The sequence below is a fragment of the Mesocricetus auratus genome, unplaced genomic scaffold (assembly GCF_017639785.1).
Source record: "Mesocricetus auratus isolate SY011 unplaced genomic scaffold, BCM_Maur_2.0 Super-Scaffold_100030, whole genome shotgun sequence".
NCBI lineage: Eukaryota > Metazoa > Chordata > Mammalia > Rodentia > Cricetidae > Mesocricetus > Mesocricetus auratus.
In genome coordinates, this window is record NW_024429211.1 from 14,344,160 (window position 1) to 14,363,230 (window position 19,071).

Genomic DNA, 19,071 nt, shown 5'->3' on the forward strand with positions numbered 1-19,071 from the left:
GAGGGAGCTCAGTGCGAGAGAGTAGCATCAGAAGGGAGGGGACAGCAGGAGAGCCAGGTGGGAACAGAGCAGGGGAGGGAGCCAGTCCAACGTCAGGATTTGTGGGGAAAGCCATCAATGTGTTGGCAGGCTCCTCCCATGCATCTGTTTTGGGGGTGGGAGTACTGGTTGTCTAAACCAAGCAGCTTTTAGAGAACATATCCACTTACTCATAAGTGTTCAGAGGCTCCAGGATTCTGGCTTTTCAGGATAGTAAACACCATGCTTATATGCCAGGGACAAAGGGACAGTTACCCCAGTGTCACCTCTGTCCTGGGCCATAGTCTGTACTCCCTGCTTCAAGAGCCTGAACATGCCTCCTCAATGTGTGGGGAGCAGATGGGGGGAGGGGACAGCCCAGATGCCCTGCCTAGAGCTCTGAGAACCAGAAGACAGCACTTCCAAACTCAACATACACATGAAAGAGAGGAGGGGAACCAGCAGTTTATCCTCCATCCTGTGATTGCTACTGAATGGGAGCATGAGTTTAAAATTTAATCATGAGTCCTTTGGAGGGAAATAAATCATGGAGTAATGTTAAGCGCAAAAATCACCAAGTTCTTGCGTTATGATGAAGCGACTTGGCATAAAAATTAAGAGTTAGCATTTGCTAAGGTAGAGACAGGCATTTTAAAAATTTGCCCAAGTGGCAGATGCCATTAATTTAAAAAAATCTGACAGCAATGCAGTCTGCACTATGAAAACGTCTCCACCTGAACCTGGGCCCGAGCTATGGCAGTTGTGTCTGTGGAGGCTGACTTCCAACTTGGGGTCTTCCGGGTTTGGACAACCCAGGAGGCTCAGCTTCCAGTGCACAAGACACTGGCCCTCTCCACCAGAGAGGGTGGGCGGGTGACTTTCCTATAGATCTCAAGCAGCCTGTACAGGCCTGGCTCAGTAGATGCATAAGGGCTGGTTGAATGGCTATTGCAGTGGTGTTGTACATATGTGTGAGCATGTGTGTGTGCTCACGTGGAGGCCAGAGGTTGATTTAGTGTATTCCCCTATCTTTCTATCTTTTTTTTAGGACAATGTCTGTTATGAAACCTGGAACCCACTGATCTGGCTGGACTGGCTGACAGGGATCTTCCTGGCTCCATCTCCCCAGTGGTGGGGTTACAAGTAAACTGCCACGCCCAACTTATTGCACAGCTGTTGGGGATCTGAACTGGGTATATGCAGCAAGCACTTTCTGCCAGAGCCCCAGCCCCTTATCTGCCTTACACTACTGCAGAGATTAACCCATCATCACTTTAATGCCCTGTAAGGCACTGATACGACCCCATGGCCCCATGACCCCATATTGTAGAAGTGGAATAGGCAGAGAGAAGTGTGAGATGTTGTCACAGTCTATACAAGGCAGGGCCTGCACCTCTACAGTCTGAAGACCTACCACCCATCACCTTAGTAAGGAATGAATGAAGGGTTTGTGTTGGCCCTTTAATATCCGGCTTCCTTGGTCTCCCTCATTCTTGCTCCAGATAAACTTCTGTACCCTCCTTTAACAAGGACTTGAGGACCTCTGCTGGGCTGGGCCCTGTGCCAAGCATGGAGCTGGCAACAAGGGCTGATGACAGCGGCGGAGAGATACTGTTCCGGCTCGTGGGTGTATAAGGCACAGCATAAGCTAATCACTCATTTATTTATCTATCATCAGTGACTATGCGGCGAGTGCCTGTGTGTGCCGGATCCACCCTGGGCAGAGGGATAAAGCAGCCACTTTTTTATTCCCAAGTGGACCAAAAATAAAACAGGAAAAAGTCAAAATGACTTCAAGTACTATAAACCACATTGTAAATGCAACGAGGGAAAGAAGGAGGAAGGGAATGAAATATGTAATGAAGAGCAGAGGCCCTGACCTCCCCATCCAATGGAGGGACTCAGGACATGTTTCAAAGCACCCAGCTCTTCTCAGGCCATCCACTCACCATCACACAAGCCAGGATCTGTCACCTTCATTTGACAAACCAAGAAGTTTCAGCCCAGAAAGGTGAGCAGCTTGTTCAAGGCCAGCCACAGAGCACAACAAACGCAGATTTGAGCCAATGCCCTGCCCTAAAGACACACTGCTGTATACCTTAGCCACACATTTTGCTGTGCTTCCTAACAATATCTTTCTCCCATCTTGAGAGGTGGCCTTGGGACGATGTCTTAGGAGCTCAGAGATCCTGAGAGGACCGATGCTCCTTTGGACATCTGAATCTTGACAAGATGAACTTGACAGACTGGAGCCCTAGCATCTTATACGGGAACAAAGGCTCTGACATCCCAGGAAGAATTCTGTCCACAAACGACTACACTCACATTTCCCCAGTATGACACCACAGTTTAAATTACAGTTTTCCAAGAGGCCTATGGCCTCCCCAAAAGTGCAGTAAATTATTCCTTCTGGAAGTTAGTGTTCCATGAAAGACACCAAGAAACAAATTATGTGTGCTTTTCCATGGGGCACACCATACTTGCGCTCAGAATACAAATGCATGCACGGTGCTCCCTGAATAGAGGGCTCCTTCTGAGTTGATCTTAAATGGTTGTTCCCTGCATCTTCCGGATTTACCCTTTGATTTGCGAGCTCTCCTCCCTCCACTGCTTCCTTCAAATGTTGACAATTCAGGCAGCTCTCCCTGGCCCCTGAGTCATTAAGGCCAAATAAAGTTGAGCCTCACAGTGTGATTTCATAAGCGTGCTCAGTAAACCTGACAGTAAAACATTTTATTAGGTGGGGAATGCCATACATAAGTTATTTATTTGCCCATGGAAACATGAATGGGGAATTTCCCTTTACAAGCAGACAGAAGGATTCCATGGCTGTTGACTCATGGCTGTTGGTGTGGTCAGTGGGACTGGGTTTTTGTCTTTACATTTTACATTGCTATTCCAAGGGAAAGTAGATCTGCCTGTTCAAGGCAAGAATCTTAAGCCACTTAACATTATAAGCGTCTTTCAATGGAACATTAACATATAAAATATATCCCTAAAGACAAACAGGAAGAATTAATATTTCATGGGCTGCAGCCCACAAATGCCATCAGCAGTACTGATAACATCGATTGTTTCCTTGACCCATTAGGCTCTATTTTGATCTCTAGCAGCTGGAGGAAGGCTGCACTGTAGTAGGCGATATTTTGACAGCAGAATAATTTGGGGCCAACTTTCCATGACCTTCGCCTTCCGACACGAAGGGCTAAAGAGGCTCTAATAAGAAGACCTGACTTTGACACAGTCCTGCCTGTCACCATCATTACCTGCTAGCTGGTGGGACCACCCTCCTGTGATGAACTGAGTTAATCAGGCTCACACTGGTCCAACTAATCCACCCAAGGGTCAGGTCAGAGCCATTTACATCCAGGTGATCATCATGATTACATTAGCAGCTGCTCTCATCTGCAAAATGGAGAATGAGTACCCTACCCCATCCCAGAGGCCTGTTCACATCACAGGCTGGAAGATGCCTATAAAGCATCCTGGGGGAGGAGTGCCTTTACCTGGCCCCAATGCCCACAGAGGCACCATGTGATCTGGTGAGTGCCTCATTCTCCCAGGTCAGGCTGGGTAGGAATTAGAATCTCCAGTCTACATTTGAAGAAATGCATCTAGGCGGGAGTGACTGATCTACAGCCACACTGTAAGTCAGGGTGATGGTGAGAGTTGCCTTGGTTTCAGATCCATGATATCTCCCGATCTAGGCTAATTGCACCCAACGGGCAAGTCAGGGAGACTGAGGACTCCAGGAGACCGAGGACTCCAGGAAACCTATGTTTGCTCTCCAGACAGACTGAAGCACCTCTAAGGCTCCACTGGAACAGGACAGAGAAGCAGGACAGATGAAGGTAATTGCCCACCTCTTCCTCATGACAACCTCTTCTGCATCGCGGTTGCCACATTCACCAAAACCCTTATTGAACCAAAACCTCCCATGTATGAGCTGTTTTCCTCCCAGGGGTGCTCTTTTAGAAGCCTTTAACTTTCTCTTTAGCTTCGTCTAGTGATGGTAAGAACACATAACATAAAGCCAACCCTCTTAGCAAACATTCAGATGTATAATACAGCATTAACCTGTAGACACATAGTTCATTAGATCTCCAAAAGAGAAGGAAATGACACAATGGGGGATGTCATGGATGAGCCCTGGACACTATGTACACAGAGTGTCACAGAAGCAAATGCTGCCTGGTTCCACTCCGTGAGGCATTTAAAGTCACATTCACAGAAGCCAATATCAGAATGGTAGGGTGTTCTTGAAGACCTCTTAGATTGCATTCTCCAGCAGAGATGGCCAGGGTGTCTCTTGAATGAATAAGCTCTGGGTTAACTGGTCTTCCACTCATCTCCCTCAACCTGTGGGAGTCACCAGGTGAGACCTGCATTAGTCAGGGTTCTCTGAAGGAAACAGAACCGATAGGATGAAAATACATAATACATATATGGGATTCATTAGAGTGGCTTACAGATGGTAGTCCTGCTACTCCAACAATGGCTGTTTGCCAGCGGAAAGTTCAAGAATCCAGTAGCTGCTCGGTCCATAGGGTTAAGTGTCTCAGCTGGTCCTCACTATACTCTGGAATCCCGAAGGACTGGTAGTGACAGACTGGCCAGCAGGAGTGAGAACAAGCAGCCAAAGAGCAAAGAGCTTTCTTCGTCCATGTCCTTTATTTGGTCTGCACACAGCAGAAGGTGTGACCCAAACTAAAGGTGGATCTTCCTGCCTCAAAAGACCCGGATTAAAGGCAGTTCTTCCTACTTCAAATGACTTAATAAGAAAAACCCCTCAGCCGGGCACACCTTTAATCCCAGCACTCAGGAGGCAGAGGCTGGTGACTCTCTGTGAGTTCAAGGCCATCCTGGTCTACAGAGTGAGTTCCAGCACAGCCAAGGCTACACAGGGAAACCCTGTCTTGAAAAACCAAAAAGACAAAGAAAAGTCCCTTACAGGTGTGCCCAGCTGCTTGGGTTTCAGTTAATCTAGATGTAGTCAAGTTGACGCCAAGAACAGCCATCACATTGCCCTTCTGGGATTGACAAAAACCCAATGTCTCCCTCTTCCTCTTCTATATGCAGTCTGGGTGTCCTTGTTGGAGAGGAATACTTTCAGAGATTTGGTCTCCGTTAAGCTTTCTGGGAGTCCTATTTTTCCTCACAGAGAGGAGAATGGGGCATTGGATGAGCCTCACTAAGGATGAGGGTGCATATGAAATACCAACTCAGTCTCTACAAACACAGGGAACTTAGACCCACCTGAGAGATAAGTAACTGAGGCCCAGAGCTCTTCAGTGATAGGCATATGGTCAACAAATGACTCTGTTCTGGACCCAGACCAAGACTCTTTCCAGGGCCCCAGGTTGCATCCTAGGCTAACATCAAGTTAGGACCCTTTTTGCTAGTATTTTCTATTGAAGCCAAGGCAGTTCTGGTACCAGCAGCCAGCAGCCACTAAGGAGCTGCTTCCTTAACTGTTCCCCAAATACCGGCAGACTTCACATATGTCTCTGTGGAAAGCAGACCTTAGCTCAGATTCAAAGCTGAACGATGCCCATATGTTCTTGCTTTGCTGTTCAGATGTAGACACACTCAGTCTTTCCTCCCGTTCATAACTTCATAAGATAACTTGGTTATCTTAACTATTAAGACTGCCTAAAGAGGATGCTTGACACTTGAACTCCAGTCCTGAGTCCCCTGGCCTTCTGGGAGTCCCCATGGGACTCACTCAGGGCTTTGGGTCCAGGATTCTGCATCTCTGGATGTGCTGGGATGCGACGTTAGGTGAGCCTCGGGAAAATCCATCTTTGTAAGCGTGTCTGAAGTGGGAGGCCTCAGGTGGATGGAGGGCACAGAGGCAGCCAACAAGGAAAGTCTGTCTACTGCCCTGACTCTCTGCTCGACTCCCTGGCCATTCCATCCGTATCCTTCACTGGTGTCCCACATCTTCTGGCCAACCAGACCCTCAGCATCAGGCATCCACAGGCCTGCTCATTATCCCCTCTCTCCCTGTCAGCATCCTGACCTCACCTCCATCTGTTGCCCCCACAGTTGCCACTTTACCCCCAAAATGTATTACCATCTCCATTCTTCACGTTTGCTCAGGCCAGAACCTGAAAAAGTTTCAGAACTTGAATTTTCACATAACTTGGGACCAAAGCGCACACAGTGCCATTTTGTGTGCTCAACAGAGTTCCAGAGGGGAACCCCTTCTCTCCACCAACGTGTGATGGGGAAGTCCTGTGTATATGTCAATAAAGCACTGTTGGCCAATAGGGAAGCAAGATAGGTGGGACTAGGAGTCAAGGAGGATTCTGGGAAAGAGAGGCAGAGTCATCATGGAGCTGCCATAGAAGTAAGAGGTCCGGACCCTTTTCTCCAGTAAGAGAAATACTTAGATTAACAATTATGGATTAGATACTTAAGTCAGAGATAGCCAGTAAGAAAGCAAGCAAACGGCCAACAGCTTCATAATTAACACAGCATCCTGTGTGTTTATTTGGGACTGATGTGGCTCTGGAAGCAGGCTGGTGGGAAGACTTCATACTACAAACATGAGCGCAGCCACAGTCACCCTCGTTGGTGGCAGGGACCCGTGCTTTTGCTTCTGCCTCCTCTCCCTGCACCACAGCACCCAAGTGCACTCTTCACAGTGCACAGCAGAACCTGTCTGCCTCCACCAACACCTCTTGTCATCTGGGTAGTCTGCCGAGGTTGTCCCCATGGCCCCTGCAAAATCCTCTCTCCCACCCCAGCTCTGCTTCAGACACCTGGGCTTCTGGTTATTGTTGAAGAACACTGGACGTGTTCTCTCCGCCCAGTCGTTGCATTTGCTGTTCCCTTTGCCCCAGAACCTCACGTCTTTCTCCCAGCTCAGGATCCTATTGAGCTCTGACCTGACCCGTGGGCCAGTCCCTTCTCATCCGACCTGCAGAATGTGCCATCGCCAACCCATTGCCGTTTCCACGTCTGCTCTCTGAATCAGATTTTATTTGTACCCACAGTGAGGATAACCATCTGTCACGCTGGTTTCCTTATTCATGTCTTGGTCTTGACGTTCGCCTTTTTTTTTCCTCCTTGAGCACTGGCTGCATCAGGGCAGGACTTGCTTTCTGTTGTGTGTAGAGTGCATCTCCAGCACCTAGAACAGTGTCTGGTGCCCAAGAGACAAAGGGGAATTCGTTTCCCGCTGAGTGAGTAAGTGTGTGACTAAATGAGAGCAGGCCACCTACCAATGACACCTCCAAGACTAAAATAGTCCTGCCAGCTTTGAGATGGCGCCACAGGACACACACACACACACACACACACACACACACACACTGCCAATCAATCCTATTCCTTCTGTCAGTGATGGGGGCGGGGCCTGAACCCTTCCCTGGGGGTGATCTGTGTGTATAGAGTATGTGCCCTGAGGCAACTCCGGCTGTATCAGGAAGTTCTCTTCTGAGGAGCTCTGTCTGGACCACTGGGTGCTTACGGTCCAGAGGGAGACCCTAGAGCCTGAGGCTTATGCTGCTGGCCAATGGGAAAGAAGTAACCCTCTTCACAAGGTTCTGCCATTTCCTTCCCAGAAAGTCCAACCAGACTATACAACCAGAAGCAAGGCAGCCGGTGGCCCCTTCCTTAGAGAGGTCAGTGGGAAGAACCCCAATGGGTAGTATGGAGAAACAGGGACAGGTGACTTCGGGATGCTCCACACACCAGTTTCCAGAGTTCTGACATTGCCTGGACTAATTGTTGCTATTGGACTCACTTACGCAGCATCCATCCACACACCTTTCTTCAAGTGAACCTGTGGAGAAACAGGCATGGAGGCAGCTTGCCCCAGCTTCAGCATGCTGTGTTCATGCATATAGAACTCTCACGTCTAGATACGAGAGCTTAGGAAAAGCCTCACTGACTGTGCCTTCCTTCCGCAAGTGATGTGTGGGAAGTACTGGACCATGGGTATGGTATGTCCCTGAGGTGTTTCCACTTTTATTATTGATTTTGGATCTGCCACTCTGTGAAGAATCATTCATAGGATCATGGCCTGACTCCAAGGCTTAAACCTTCTTTAGGTACACCACAAGGTGCTAGCTAACTATGGAGCCAGGCAGACCATGTTCTAGGCTCACTGGCAACACACACACACACTCACTCACACACACACTCACTCACACACACTCACACTCACTCACACACACTCACACACACTCACTCACACTCACTCACACTCACACACACACACGATCTAGGCATTTAAGTTTCAGTTTCCTCATCATACATAGAACTGACCATAATGCCTGCTGCTTAGAATCAGTGAAATAGCAACATAAAATGTCTGACTGGATCCCGACATCTCAGAAGTACACAAACAAGTGGGCTACATCTGCCTGCTTCCTTCACGGTCTGGGGGCTCTGAAGGTAGGAGAGTCTCATTTTGCTCCTCTTTGTCCCTTAGCCATTTCTACTTGGCTTGTACAGAGAGAGCCTATGCTTGAGGATTTGCTGAGCCCCATGGAATTACAAAAGGCTAACAAAGGGGTCAGCCCTGCCTGGGAACCTCCTATTGAGTGGGGAGTCACCCCTGTTTCTGCCAGGGAGATCACCATTCTGGGGGTGTCAGAGCCGAAATGAAGGGCTGCTGGCGATCAGAACCTCACTTCTGAAGGTGGCAGGTATACATCAGAGAGGGAGTTCTGACATTTTCTTTCCTCACAAAATTCATCACAGACACTCAGCCTAAGACACAAGGGAAACAGCACTGTATTTTGGCTTCTAATTTATCTTCCTAATATCCACGTCCCTGTGCTCTGGAACCGAGCCAATGAGTCTCAGGGATCACATTTCACTAGCGACCTTGAAAGTGTGATTCAACATCTCTTTCTGCAGTAATAAGATCTTTTAACCCAAAGTGACCATTTTATGAGGCTGATATAGGGCAGGGAACCAATAGGCAAGCTGAAACTCGGAGTTATTAAAGCCCTGGGAAAAATCAGTGTGCTTTGAAGCCAACACAAAGCTGTGACTTAAGCAATGGTGACCTAGAGTTCAGAATGGACATTTGCCAATGACTTAAGCTGCATCCAAAGGCACCCACTCACTAGGAGCCTGTCACGGAGGGACAGACAGCTGGGATCCTTAGGTGTAGTGTCTGCCTCTCAAGAGCTGGGCAGAGCCCCCGTTAATCTCAAAGTATGGGTCTATCCAGTGCTAAGAGTAGCAGGAAAAGTGAGTTTAGGTAAGGCCAGAGGGGCAGCCATGGTGGAGAATAGCAACAGGGATGAGATGTTCAGGATCAAGAAAGTTGAGGGGCTGGGTGGAGCCCGGAGTGGCTGTGTGCAATGACAAGACACTGTAAGTACCACTGAGGGGCATCACTGGATCTCCTGGTGGAACAAGCTCAGTGCTGTGAAGTCCAGTTAGAATGAGAGGAATGGAGCTAGACTGTCAGAGGTCTGCCATGCCACCTTCCGGGCCTGTTTCCTCAGAGGCAATCCTCCAGCTTCGTGAGGTTTCAGGAGCACCCCTTACTCAACTCTGGGTAGGTCAAGCAGAGTGAGGATTGACGCCCCTCCTCCCCTATCACAGAGGCGTGAATGCCACCTTTGCTCCCTCTGCAAGCTCCTCGTGTCCCAGACAGACCCCCAGCGCTGCCTGTGGGCATGCTTAGCATGTGTCAACCAGGCCTCACACCGTATGATGGGAAATCGAAGGCCCAGAATGGAGCTGTATCCCACGGAAAGAGCAGCTATGCTGAGGCAAGACCCCAGGTCTCTTGACCTGATCTCCCCTCTGTGACATATAGTTCAAAGGCCAGGTTAGTTCAAGATGTAATTTTAAGCTGTTTTTTTTAAATTGCACAATTAATATTTCCTTGTTATAAAAATACAAAAATATAAACTAAGTACATATACAAAACTAAAATAAGATGTTGAGATAACACCCCCACTCAACTACCAAAATACACAGCAGAAATGACCACTTTAACATTTTTTTGGTAGGGTTCAGTTGTTTGCAGGCCACTTCAGAAGATCAGACACTGCGGTTCATGGCCTCCAGCACTGGGGAGGCTGAGGCAGGAAGATTATCATGAGTTTGACTATGAGACCCTTTTCAAAAGACAAAAAGGAAGCAGTATTCCTAGTGCACGTGCACACACACGCACACCTGTGCTCCTGCAGGGCTGAGTGAGCCTGTTACCCTGGATACTGTTGCCCACACTCAGACCACTCCAGTGGCCAAAAAGTCAGAGTTCCTCGCTTACTTGGGTGGCACTTGTCTATTTATCTAAGCCAAGTTTCACCATTTTGCTATCCAAGCTCATCTGTCTCCTCTTGTTTATAGTGGCCTTTGAGAGTCTATGCATAGCAACTAGACATAGGCAGACCGTCTATGCGTGCAATTGAAGGGACCAGGCCCTCACCCAGCCCACTGCAGCCATGACAGGCTGCAAAAAAGACCCAGCAAGATGTAGGCCTCTGACTCAGCAACATGTGCTGAGCTGACCTTGCCTGACCTCCTAGTAACTAGGAGATCAGATACCCTCCATGTGTCAAGGAACCAATCGCAAGTTAGCTGGCGGGCTCTGGATGTGCTTTACGGAAACAGTGACATACAGAGCATAGCAACCGCCTTGGGAGGGCCTATAGGCCATAGCAACCAGTTGACCAGTCAACACAGGCCAGGTCGCCCAAGCCTGGAAGTGCACCAATGCTGAGACTGTCGTGGACCCCAGACACTCCCCTTGCTCTACCCCAATAAATTCCCTGGCCCGCTGTCCCTCTGGGTCCTTCTTGCTCCACCTGCTGTGTCAGGTGGACAGAGGGCCTGAGTTAATACAGTTAACTTGTTAATTCATTAAAGACTCATTGCTTTTGTATCAGATCGGGTCTCTTGGTGATTTGGGGGTTCTGAACTTGGGCACAACACCATCACACAAACACATGTGTACACACACCCACATACACACTCATGCATGCATTCATGTGCATACACTCTAACTCTTTTCACTAGGCCACCAGGCCTGTCCTGAAGAATGCTGTTGGGCTCTCTGAGCACTCACAAGCTGCCCTAGGGTCCCAAGTCACAGAGAACCGCAGGGAGAAACAAACTTTACTCTGCACCCCTCAACCCCTCCTGTATAAAGATTCAGAAACCACTCACAGTGACTTCATGTGAGCCCCGCTTTAAGAAAACCCAGAACCTCCAAGTTCACCTAGTGAAGGTTGGCCTGCTGGCCGTTTTGAATTCCTTTGGAGGGTGCCAGTTCTGCCGTTAACAGAGAGCCTGGAGTTTAAATAATCAAAGTTGCACAATGTTCTCTCATGAAGTGCCTGGCCTCATGTGAACCCAGCTCTCCATTCTGGATGGTCTGGAGAATGATCACAGTAGTCATACTTTCTACAGTGAAGAAGTGAGTTTACTGAGTGTGTAAGCAAGTTAATATTAAAGAATAAACAGCGAGAGCTAGACAGACAGGCCAGGAAACATCATCAAATCTGTTGTTCACAGTACTCAACAGAAATCAACTGGTAGAGCTGAGGCAGTAGGCTACCGTAGATCACAGCCACTTTCTTTCCGTGGCCAAACTCCCTGCTTTTCTCTCCACAGCAAGCATGTTTATATTGTGGAATAAGCCCTATAAAAGGTTGTCCTTAGCTGCTCTCAGGGACACAGTGCTTTTGCTGCTGGCTAGGTTGCCCATCCCCTTCTCACAGGGTACATGGAGGGGAAGAAACATGGACTCATGGCTTGCTTCCCTTCCCTCAAAAAGTCTGCCGAGCGATGGGTAGACATGCAGCTACATGCATGTCCCAGATCCAGGACAGACATGGCCTCTCATATGCACATTTGGGGGCATGTACATGAGACATAGCTTCACTCTTCCTCACTGTTCCAAAGCGCAGAGCCCAATTTCAAGTCACCATCCACCCCCAAACAAGTGTTCATACCCAAGACTTCATTGCCGTTCCCCTATTCCCTCTTTCCAGATTCAGAAAGTCCTGCCTCGGGCAGAGGGGCCTTAGCAGACGGCTGCTGCCTGTGTTTGGGTCTTTACAGGGCTAAGGACGGATCAGCCCACAGTGTTGAAGCTTGCACTCACCCTGGCTTCAGTCTATCTCAGAGAAAAGCAGCTTTCCTGAAGCCATCTAGCTCCTCCATGCTGTGGTGGCCCTGCCTGTCCCACCTCTGGACTAGGAGTTCCTTCCCAGCACACCAAGTGTCCCCAGGCCCTCAGCATCTCAGAGTCCCAGGGGCAGGATTTCGTGAGTTTTCTTCCCTCTTCCTGGGTATTCCTCCCTCCCCTTTCCATCAGTGACAAAGGGACATGGTGCTCTTATCTCTGGACTCGCTCCTGGGCCATCCATCTCCTCTCCAACGTCTCGGCGTCCCTGTTTGATTTGTCATGTCTGTGTCTGTGAGCTTCTTTGATTGCTGATATAGCTGGTGCCAAACTATAAGTTCTGGGATGATGGGACCCACGGGCACATAGGGTCACTGTAGGTGTCAGAGTTTAGCGTAATACCGGGGACAAAGAGGATGCCCTAGAGGAAACCAACTTAAAGCATGAATGAATGCCCACCAGTCCTGGGAAAGAGCAATCACTCCAAACAGTAATTTGAGAGATATCATTTTCTTTTTAAATACAAGGTTTTCTTTCAAATTATAAAAGTGCCATGAAAACCTTCCAGAAAATAGAGGTGGAGAAAAATCCTCGTTCTCAATACCTAAAGTTCTCCCTTAACATTCAGATCTTAAGGCCCCACAGCACAGAACATCTGGAGTTCGAAGGGACCTGAGCCCTTTTCCTAGCTGCAATGTTGGTCTGTGGGGCGAGAACCCATTTACAGTTCTGCATCCAGGACATATTCTGCCAGAAAGTGTTCCAGGTTCACATTCCAATGTATTCCAACTTTAAAAAAAAAAAAAGAGTTTTAGCCAGGCGTTGGTGGCGCACGCCTTTAATCCCAGCACTCGGGAGGCAGAGGCAGGTGAATCTCTGTGAGTTTGAGGCCAGCCTGGTCTACAGAGCAAGTTCCAGCACAGCCTCCAAAACAACACAGAGAAACCCTGTCTCGAAAAACCAAAAAAAAAAAAAAAAAAAAAGAGAGAGAGAGAGTTTTAATTATAAATTCTTTTTAAAACAACTAATAAATTGGAGCCAAAGGGCCTGAGATCCAGTATGCCTGTCTTGTATTTAAAACAAGTAAATTGCTACTGGGAAAAGAAATAACCAGGTAGAGAAGGCAGCAAAAAGAGAAGGAGAATCCAGATTAAACAGCCTGGGGGTGCGGCCCAATTACACTGTCTTCTTCCCCAGCGTTTTGTCTGCAGAAGGTGCTTTTTTCCCTTCAAGGAGGAGGAATAAATTTTAATATGACAGCTGCTATAATCCTCACTACAAAATTAAAACACATTTTGTCAGATTTTTTATATTTTATTGACACATATATAATTTCATACTGCAGATACAACTCATATTTTATAAGCCCTGTAAACAGACGAAGAGATCCACACCTTCCCTCTAAATCAATGGGGCGCAGCATGGGAAGTGGGGAGGATTTTAAAGCTACAGATGTGCCTAATATAGACAACAGCTAAAGTGCAGGACAGAAGGTTCCAGAGCAAGCCTGGGGACTGTACAGGCCTCCTGGGGAGCAAGCAGGCCGGGACACAGCAGACTGCAACCCTCAGGCTGGAATGCATCTTTATTCAAGACTTCTGGACAATGAGCTGAGAAGAACGAAGTTCCTACTTCTACTGAAAGCCAGCCACCCAAGACACAGCCAAGGGGTTTACTGTCGGAAGAATGGGAGAGGGCAATTGCCGGGCACTAAGATAGAGCTGGATGTAGCAAGAAGGTCAGGTGTGCTCCAGCACTGTGTGTGGCCTGAGCACTTCTGAAAGCCAGAAACAAGGCTTTGGGAGGCTTTCGCCATGAACAATTGAGAAACTTCAGAGGGCAATAGATACCTTTAACCTTACTTAAGTGTTACACGGTATGCATATGTATTAAAATAACACTGCGTGTTACCGAGTTGTCAGTTCAAAATGAGTTTAATATAAGTGAGAAGTAACTATGTCGGGCCCCACATAGAGAGCCTGAAGTCACCTTTCCAAGAGAAAGCAGACCTCTGGGCTGCACACTTGGATCATTCTCCACCCCACTACTTGTTAGCGGTGCCTGGTGTATCTCACATGCAGCAGTGTGCAGGGACAGGGACACGGGCTGGTCACTGGCTAGGGTCTGGGAGTATTGCAGAGAGGCCCCTAAGCAACAGTTCAAATCCCTGCAGCACACAGGGGACTGTCCATGTCAAGTGACCCCCCCAGAGCTTCTGTCTCCTCAACTGCAGAACAGAAATCTAACTCCAAAGACTGCCTGCTGCTTCACATCCAAGCCAGGCATGGTGCCTGGCTTTCACCACAGGTCGCAATGGACTGAGGGCTGGTTTAAATATGGCAGTAGATTATACACCACTGCTTCTGTGTAAAGGTAGATCCGTTACAGTGGCAGAACACTTGTCTTACATGTGCAAGGCCCTGGATTCGACCCCCAGCATGAAGAGAAAAGGGAGAAAGGGAAAAAAGAGTATTTCCTAACTTCCCTCACTTTTATATGGGCCACTTTTCTATACTCACTTCTAAGAAGATGGTGGTCGCGGCACAGAATCCTTATATCCTCCCACATAAGAAGGAATGGTCCTCACAGGTGATATCGCCTGCACTGAAGTGAGCCCCCATCCCACCCTGAGAGTTTGGATAATCTGCATCTCAAGGAGATTGGGTATTTTTGAACCTTGTGACTGACAGGAAGAATGCACCCTGGCATTTGCAGGGGACACGAGGGAGGGCAGAGTGTTAACAATGTGCACCTGTAAGTAGCAGGAATTGGGAACCTGAGTCTGAACTGTGGCACTGTAGATGACGTCACAGTAGGAAAGTCACAGATGCTCTAAGAGCATCATCGACTCCTGCAGCTGGGAGGGGGGCAGAGTGGACGTTCAGAAGAGCCACTTCAAGTCATCTCGTTAGTGCCGGATGGACAAAACAACACCTGCTGAACTGCCCAGAGCATGGGGCCACAAGCGACTGAGTCACTGCTGGAAAGTTCTGTGTTGGTCCATCCTGAAAGCTACCCCTTTGCCAGATGTCATCCTCTGACGACATAAGGAGTAGAAAGACCAAGCCACTTTCCTCACAGCTTGCCAGAGCCCCACCAAGACTCAAGCCCAGCTGTCGGAGCTCACGACCACTGCCCCACACTCCCCTCCCAGCCTCCCTGTGCAAACAATTGACCTGTGCAAAAGCCTTCCAGAAGCAGAGGGTTTTGCACAGGCCAATTGTTTACCCCTCGCTAAAGCAAGCTCCATCCCCTGGCTTTCCGATGGAGAGTTTAATATATTCCTGACTTGGCGATAGTTTGTGCTCATGACTTATTTTTAGCTTCATTTAAATGTCATTTTCTCAAGGAGGGGAGCATTAAAATAAACTCATAGCAGGAGACCTCCTGAGGATGAAGATGGGAACACCAGAAGGGACAAATGGCACCGTCTGCCTACACAGCACTGGGCTCTGGGTTTGTCATTTGTTATTCTAGGAGCACTGAGGAAAACTAAGTCTTGATTAGCTGCATTAGTGGCTAGTAGCGATTTAACTCTGAAGTGTGTTACAAAACACAGACTGGACTCCCCCACTGGTTCCTGTCCCTCCCTCTGCCCCACCACCCACAGACAGGTGGTACAATGCCCATTACTCTCTTACTGCAATACCATTTACAACACCCAAACCCATAGTCACACCCACTGCTTCTGCTTCTGTGGCTTCGCATCAACAGTGAATGCCTCGCCTGTCCCTGGGGCTCAGAGACAAGGTCGTTCTTTTTACACAGCCTACAGAATGGGAGAAAATCTTTGCTAACTACACTTCAGACAAGAGGTTCAAGTCTAGGACATAAAAGGAGCCACAAAACAACTTCCCTTTGGCTTTTTGAAACAGGATCTCTCTATATAGTTCAGGCTGGCCTCTAACTCATGATTCTCCTGCCTCAGCCCAAAGAGCATTGAAAAAATAATTCATTTTAAAAAGTCATTTATTGTCTGTATATGTGTGGGTGCACAAATGTGGGAGTTAAGGACAACTTGAGGGGGGTCAGTTCTCTTCTTCCAACATTGGCAACTGAACCCTGGGATTGAATTCTGATCGCCCATTGAGCCATTCCACTAGCCCTGAGTAAGGTTTAACATGGCGGGCCTCTTTGAGACAGTTTCTGAATTCACAGAAAATTCAACCTCGAGGTTGGGGTTGAGGGCATTTGCGAGGATAACACAGCAGAAACACTAGGGGAAAGTTGAGCAGTGCTGCAGGACAAGCTAGAGGCAGCCTGTTGGAGCTCTGGTAGGCGAGACGGGGGAGATGTGTGCCAGCCGACCAGAGATGGGGCCAGGTTTGTTCTGAATGGCGGAGGGGGCCTGAAAGGTGTCAGAACCCAAATAAGTCCTGGAGAACATAGGCCTCGGTCACAGCAAATCCTGTGACCTGCAGGGACTGTCACAATGGCCTCAGAAACATTTAAATATCTTAGAAGAAATCTAACAGAGGGAATCAAAGATTGAGCAATGAGAACTTTAAGCTCTTTAAGATGAAACTGAGAAAGACGCTAGAAGATGAACACGACCCCCCATGCTCGTGCGTTGGGGTGATGCTATGAAATGACCACCCTACCAAAAGCCATCTGCAGACTCAGTACAAGCATCATCAAAATCCCAACACAGTGCTTCACAGAAATTTGGAATAACCTTAAATTTCATACGGAAACACAAAGGACTCAGGGTAACCCAAACAGCCTTGAACAGCAACCGTGCTTTGCATCGGCCCTTTTCCAAGGCATGTAAATCATATGCCCCCTCTGAGAGACACATTATCCCGGATGCAGATGAGGATGCTAAAATGCATAGGATGTGCTGAGTCTCACACATCAGGAGAGTGCACCACGCTTGTTGTTCAGATCCCTGGACCTGCAGGTATTCCCATAACTACCTCTACTGTCCAGGGCTCAGAGCCTGGCCTTGGGCAGCTGTTTATCAGATGTCTCCCTAATTGACTGTCTGACAGATTGACTGCTTCCTGACTGGATGGAGAGGTGGCCAGGTCTCTGTTCACCCACTGTTTGCTCACACAAGCTCCTGGAGTAAACAGCCTGCACTACAATGTCAGCTTCTGTGGCTTTGGGCTTGGGTTGGAGAGCCTCAGTACCCTCCCCTACCTGTAAATGGGGACAGTGCTGCCTGGGTTCCTGTGGAAATTGTACAAGATGTGTGGAATGTCTGTGGCACATAATAGGAGCTTCATGAACAGTGACTATTGTGAATCTTCAGAAAGATATCTAGGACAGAGCACAATTCCGTATTTTCCCACTGACTATTCCCTCATAAGCACCGGATAAGCCACGTTCTGTAGCTGAATAGCATTCTCCCAGTTGCTCCCCTCGGCCATCAACACCCTCTGTCCCCCAAGACTTCTCTCAGCCCCCAACCTCCACTCATCTTCTAGTATAATCTTTCTGCAACAATATCCTACAGAAGTTTCGAAAACATGGTTTCTTAGGTGGGTAGGCACTGTTTCCGTGTTTGTAACACCTAGCAATGCAACCCTTAAGTGAAGACAGAATCGCAGAAGAGACCTCAAGATCCCAGAGAAGCGCGGCTCTGGGGAAGCCAGACTCAACACCCATCACGGAAGGCTGGCTCTTCTGGGTTTCTGAGTTGAGTGACAGGCAGTTACAGAGAGCTGCAGATGCCCATCACCCTGAGAACCCTCAGCTTATATAAAACACACTGCATTATATTCGAAATCCCAGCAGCTTCCCACATTGTTTCCAGACTCCTGGACCTTTCCCTCCTACTCCAAAGCCTTAGGACAGGGCTTTGCTTCCTTAGCTGTTGTCTTCCTGTTCTGTGCTTCCCAGAGCACAGGCAGTCACGGCCCCCTGGAGCTCTGCTGGCAGGCAGGAGTTGACTCACGAGGGCTAAGCCAAGGGCCCGGGGCCCTGCATTTCTACAGAACTCTAGGGCCATGCACAACCGTGCTGGAGAAGCGTGAGGAAGTCATCGGCCAGAAACCCAGACACCCAGAGTTCACAGAAAGGAACGGAGTGCCGAGATTTCCTCTCCACTGAGCTATTTTTCTATAAATAGAACTCTTAAATTAGGCTGAAAATTAAGGAATGCCATTTAAATCAAATTACAGTAAAGAGGAAGATTTAGAGAGAGTCAGTGACTTCGCAGTTATTGTGCTGAACTAGGCATGCTGACATGAGAATGGTCTCTGACTTGTCCTTAGAGTCTCAGGGATGCTGCCGGCCATATGTCCCAAGACTTGGCCCGGCCACTCCTTCCAGGCTGGCCCGACACATTCTGAGCCAGGACAGCTCCCTCGGAGCTCACAAACTACCCTCGCCCAGTCTCTGCCAGATGCTTTTCTGCCTTACTGCAAGGAGGGAAAAGAAAAACGGAGGAGGGAAGAAAACATTTCATGGAGGAAAAAGGCCCACGGGCACCATGGCTTCTCCGTGGCCCATCTCCAGCTCGGGCTCCAGCAGCTCAAGCCACAGGCTGTTTTTTCTCACACCCCACGTCTTGGGACAACATGCCCTCCCTACTCCTGACGGTTCCCTTGCCCTGGTCCCACTCTGTGCAGTGTGCCCTCTCACAAGCCTGTCTTGATATGGGACCTAAAAGGATGTGGAGGGGGTAAACTCTGAGAAGGGAGGGGTGGATCAGGCAGGGTCTGCCTGTACTGTTTTGGGCCCCCTCTGCCATCACCCCCCACAACAGAAAGCCCCACCCACTGTCCATCCCCAGGCTGAGGGGCCTCCACTTAACTTCTCCCTAGGTTTGTCCCAGCCTCTCTCTGATTCTCTCCCCGGAAGGGATCTCTGAGAAGTAAGTACATACCCCATACCTGCTGGCTGTGCCTACTGTTATGGAAATGACATGTGTATGCATTGTATGTGCAGGTGTACATGCGTGTGTATGTACATGTAAACATGGAGGCCAAAAGACAACC